Source organism: Chlorocebus sabaeus, chromosome X (genome assembly GCF_047675955.1).
Source record: "Chlorocebus sabaeus isolate Y175 chromosome X, mChlSab1.0.hap1, whole genome shotgun sequence".
NCBI lineage: Eukaryota > Metazoa > Chordata > Mammalia > Primates > Cercopithecidae > Chlorocebus > Chlorocebus sabaeus.
Window position 1 is genome coordinate 57,746,141 of NC_132933.1, and position 5,913 is coordinate 57,752,053.

The following is a 5,913-nucleotide window of genomic DNA, read 5'->3' on the forward strand; positions in this document are numbered from 1 at the left end:
ACATGCACCTTCACTTCAGTGGAATTGAGTACAAGTTCGTGTGAACTCCAAATGACTCAACCTTCAGGAACAGTAAACTGTGTGGCGGAGCAGACAGAAGAAATACCTTTGAAAGATAAATGGTGAAATACTTAGTATAACGTTTATACCGAGACACTAAAATCTAACTTAGTTTCCTCTCCTTGTTACTCATAATCATATATTGGTTTTCAGAATAGTTTTGTGCTAGTTGTTGTTGTTTTTGCACTTTGCTATCTGGTTGTCACATATGTGTGAAAAAATATTCATTACTACATCAATCATTTTAGTGCTTTAAAATTTTTAATATCTTCACAAAAATGATGAAAGAAATTTCCATATATGTTATTTTTGTTTGAGTCATGTTTGATTCATTCTCTGAGAATATATATCTTATTTTATTTTAGATATAATTCAAACATTCCAAAGTATTTTATCTTATTTTGTCCAACTTTATTGAGGTACAACTGTCATTAAAAATTGTATATATTTGAGATGCACAATGTGATGATTTGATATATGTATACATTGGGTAAAAATTACCACAAATTAATCAATACATTCATCACTACATACAGTTGCACATTGTGTGTGTCTATGTGGTGAGGACACTTAAGATCTATTTTCTTAGCAAATGTTACTGAGAGCCAATTCAAGTATTTTTTAAATTTTTAAATTTTTGTGGGTACATAATAAGTGCATATAGTTATGGAATTCATGAGATGCTCTGATACAGGCATGCAATGTAAAACAATCACAACATGGAGAACGAGGTAGCCATCCATTTATGCATTTATCCTTTGTGTTACCAAAAAATCCAGTTGCATTACTTTAGTTATTTTACACTTGATCTTAGCCAAAAGGCTGAGAAGTGATTACTTTAGTTATCTTAAAACGTACAATTTATTATTGAGTATAGTCACTCTCCTGTGCTATTGAATAGTAGATCTTATTTATTCTCAATAACAGTTTATTGTACCAATTAAACATCGCTACCTTCCTGCCCACCCCCCAACTCCCCGTTACTATGCCCAGCCTCTGGTTACCATCCTTCTACTCTGTATCTCCATGAATTCAATTGTTTTGATTTTTAGATCCCACAAATAAGTGAGAACATGTGAAGTTTGTCTTTCTGTGCCTGGCTTATTTCACTGAACACAATAATCTTCCACTCATGTTGTTGCAAATGACAGGATCCCATTATTTTCTATGCTGAATAGTATTCTATTGTGTATAAGCACTACATTTTCTTTCTTTATTCATCTGTTGATGGACACTTATGTTGCTTCCAAATTTAGCTATCATAAACAGTGCTACAGTAAACATAGTAGTGCAGATATCTCTTTGATATACTGATTTCCATTATTTTAGGTATATATCCAGCAGTAGAATTGGTTGATTATGTGATGGTCCAAATTTTAGTTTTGGAGGAATCTGCAAACTTTCTCCATAGTAGTTGTATTTATATCTCCACTCTAATTTACCTTTCCACTAACAGTGTATGAGGATTCCCTTTTCTTCACCTACTCACCAACATTCATTAAAATCTCTCTTTTGGATATAAGCCATTTTAACTGGGATGAAATGGTATTCCATTATAGTTTTTATTTACATTTCTCTGATGATTCATGATGTTGAGCATCTTTTAATGTGCCTTTTTGCTATTTGTATGACTTATTTTGAGAAATATCTATTCAATATTTCGCCCATTTTTAAAATCAGATTTTTCTTTCCTATAGAGTTGTTTGAGCAACTCTATAGGAAATTATATATATATATATTATGGGTATTATTATATGTATTATTGATATTAATTATATATATATATATTATGGGTATTAATCCCTTCTCAGGTAGGTAGTTCGCAAATATTTTCTCGCATTTTGTAGGTTGTCCCTTCATTTTGTTGATTGTACCCTTTGCTGTGCAGAAGCTTTTTAAGTTGATGTAATTCCATTTACTCCTTTTGGTTTTTGTTGCCTGTGTTTGTGGAGTTTTGCTCAAGACATTTTTGCCCAGACCAAATGTTCTGGAGATTTTCCCCAATGTTTTCTTATAGTAGTTTCATAGTTTGAGGTCTTAGATTTAAGTGTTTGTTTAATACACTTTTACTTTATTTTTGTATAAGATGAGATACTTGGTCTAGAATTACTCTTCTGCATATGGATGTGCAGTTTTCCCTGCACCGTTTATTGAAAAGGCTGTCTTTTCCCCAGTTTCTGCTACCTTGTCAAAAATGAGCTCACTGTAGGTGTATGAATTTGTTTCTGGGTTCTCTATTCTGTTCCATTAGTCTATTTGTCTGTTTGTATGCCAGTACCATGCTGATTTGGTTACTGTAGTTCTGTAGTATAATTTGAAGTCAGATAAAGTCATTCTTCCAATTTTGTTCTTTTTGCGTAGGATAGCTTTGGCTGTTTTGGGTCTTCTTTGGTTTCACATAGATTTTACAATTTTTTTTATTTCTGTGAAGAATATCATTGGTATTTTAACAGGAATTTCACTGAATCTGTAGATTGCTTTGAATAATATGACCATGTTAACAATATTGATTCTTCAAATCCATGAACATGGAATATTTTTCCATTTCTTTGTGTCCTCTTCAGTTTCATTCATCAGTGTTTTATATTCTTTATTATAGAGATCTTTCACTTCCTTGGTTAATTCCTAGGTATTTAATTTCATGTGTGGCTATTGTAAGTCAAATTACTTGTCAAATTTCTTTTTCAGATTGTTCTGTTTGGATATAGAAATACTTCTGATTTTTTATATTTATTTTGTATTCTTCAAATTTACTGAAATTGTTTATCAGTTCTAATAGTTTTCTTTTGGAGTCTTTAGACTTTTCTAAATGTAAGATTATATTATCTGCAAACAAGGATAATTTGACTTCTTGCTTTCCAGTTTGGATGACCTGTGTATCTTTTTTTTTTTTTTTTTTTCTGATTGCTCTAGCTAGACCTTTCAGCACTATTTTGAACAAACGTGATGAAAGTGGGAATCTTTGTCTTGTTACAGACGTAGAGGATTTCAGTTTTTCCCTATTTATTATGATACTAGTATAGGTCTATCATATATGGCCTTTATTATGTTGAGGTATGTTCTTTCTATCCTGTTTTTTGAGAGTTTTCATCATGAAGGATGTTCAATGTTATCAAATACATTTTCAGCATTAACTGAAATGATTATAGGAGTTTTATTCTTCATTCTCTTGATATGATGTACCTCTGGGGTCCCCAATCCCTAGGCCGTGGTATGGTTCATGGTCTGTTAGGAACGGGGATGTACAGTAGGACGTGAGCAATGAGTAAGTAAGTGAAGCTTCGTCTGTATTTATAGCTACTCCCTATCACTTGCATTGCCACCTGAGTTCTGCCTACTGTCAGATCAGCAGCACCGTTAGATTCTCATAGGAACACAAACCCTATTGTGAACTGTGCATTTGAGGGATGTAGCTTACACACTGCTTATGAAAATCTAATGCCTTATGATCTATTGCTGTCTCCCATCACCCCCAGATGGCACCGTCTAGTTTCAGGAAAATAAGCTTAGGGCTCCCAGTGATTCTACATTATCATGAGTTGTACATTACAATGTAATAATAGAAATAAAGTGCATAATAAATGTAATGAGCTTGAATCATCCTGAAACCATCCCCCTACATGGGTCCATGGGAAAATTGTCTTCCAAGAAACAAGTTCTTGGTGCCAAAAAGGTTTGGGGCAACTGGATTGAGTCAGATTGATTGATTTGCTTATATTGAACCATCCTTGCAAATCAGGGATAAATCCTACTTGGTCACGATGAGTGATATTTATAACATATAGTTGAATTAGACTTGCTAGGATTTTGTCAAGGACTTTTGCCTCAAAATCACCAGATACATTGGTCTGTAGTTTTCTTTTTTCAATGTTCTTTGTCTTCTTTTGGTATCAGGGTGATACTGGCCTTGTGGAACGAGTTTGGAAGTACTCCCTCCACCTTTAATTTTTGGAAAAGTTTGAGTAGGGTTAGTATTAGCTCGTCTTTAAATGTTTGGTAGAATTAACCAGTGAAGCCAGTGGGTCCTGGGCTTTTATTTACTAAAAGACTTCTTACTACAGCTTCAAACTAATTACTTGTTATTAATCTGTTCAGGTTTTGCATTTTTTCCTGGTTCAATCTTTGTAGGTTTTATGTATCTAGAAATTTGTCCAGTTTTTCCAGATTTTCCAATTCAATGGCACATAGTTGCTCGTAGTAGACACTAATGATCCTTTGAATTTCTGTAGTATCAATTGTAATGTTTTCCTTTTTATCTCTGATTTTACATATGTCTTCTCTTTTTTTGTTGTTCTGGCTACAGTTTTGTCTATTCTTTTACCTTTCAAAAAACCTAACCCAACTTTTTGTTTTACTGACCTTTTGTACTGTTTGTTACTCTAATTTGAATTATTTCTGTCCCGATGTTTATTAGTTCTTTTCTTCTACTAACTTTGATTTTGGTTTGCTTTTGCTTTTCTTTAAGATGCATCATTAAATTGTTTATTTGAAATTCTTTTCTTGATTGATATAGGCACTTATAGCAACAAACTTCCCTCCTAGTACTGCTTTTGTTCTAGCTGATAGGTTATAATATGTTGTGTTTCCAGTATCACTTCCTTCAAGAATTTTTTCAATTTCCTTCTTAATTTCTTTAATGATCCCCTGGAACGTTGTAATTATTATTTTTAATTGGTTAACTGTTTAATCTTTCTACATAGGACAAAAGTATTTTACACACCACAGTTACAGTGTTAAAATATTCTGTGTTTTTCTGTATACTTACTATTACCAGTGAGTTCTGTACCCTCAGGTGACTACTTATTGCTCATTAATGTACTTTTCTGTCTGATTAAAGTACTTTTCTGTCTGATTAAAGTATTCCCTTTAGCATTTCTTGTAGGGCGGGTCTGGTGTTGATGAAATCTCTCAGTTTCTGTTTGTCTGAAAAAGTCTTTATTTCTCCTTCATGTCTGAAGGATTGTTTTTCCACATATAATATTCTAGTGTAAAAACTTTTTTCTTTCAGCAGTTTAAATATGTCAGGCCACTCTCTCCTGGCCTGTAAGGTTTCCACTGAGTCTGCTGCCAGATGTATTGGAGCTCACTTGTATGTTATTTGTTTCTTTTCTTTTGCTGGTTTTACAACTTTTTTTTTTTTTTTTTTTTTTTTATCATTGACCTTTGGGAGCTTGATTATTAAATGCCTCGAGATAATCTTCTTTGCATTAAGTCTGATGTTCTGTAACCTTCTTGTATTTGGATATTAATATCTTTCTGTAGTTTGGTAAGTTCTCTGTTATTATCCTTTTCAGTAAACTTTGTACCCCTATCTCTTTCTCTACCTCCTCTTTAAGGCCGGTAACTCTTAGATTTGCCCTTTTGAGGCTGTTTTCTTAGATCCTGTAAGCATACTTCATTGTTTTTTGTTCTTCTTTCTTTTGTGTCCTCTGTGTATTTCCAAATAGTCTGTCTTCAAGCTCGCTAATTCTTCCTTCCCCTTGATCCATTCTTCTATTAAAGGACTTTGATACATTATTCAGCATGCCAAGTACATTTTTTTCAGCTCCGGAATTTCTGTTTGATTCTTTTAAATTATTTCTATCTCTTTGTTAAATTTGTCTGATAGGATTCTGAATTCCTTCTTTAGGTTATCTTGAATTTCTTTTCATTTCCACAACATAGCTCTTTTGAATTCTCTGTCTGAAAGGTCATACATCTCTGTTTCCCTAGTATTTTTCCCTGGTGCTATATTTAGTTCATTTTGTGAGGTCATATTTTCCTGGATGTTGTTGATGCTAGTAGATGTTCTTCAGTATCTTAACATTGAAGAGTTAGGTATTCATTTTAGTCTTCACTGTCTAGAATTATTTG

General features: G+C 33.0%; 1 pseudogene; it reads right to left on the reverse strand.

The window, feature by feature from the left end:
* Positions 1–735: 735 nt before the first annotated feature.
* On the reverse strand, positions 736–894 carry LOC119621034 (U2 spliceosomal RNA; annotated as a pseudogene).
* Between the last annotated feature and the right edge of the window lie 5,019 nt (positions 895–5,913).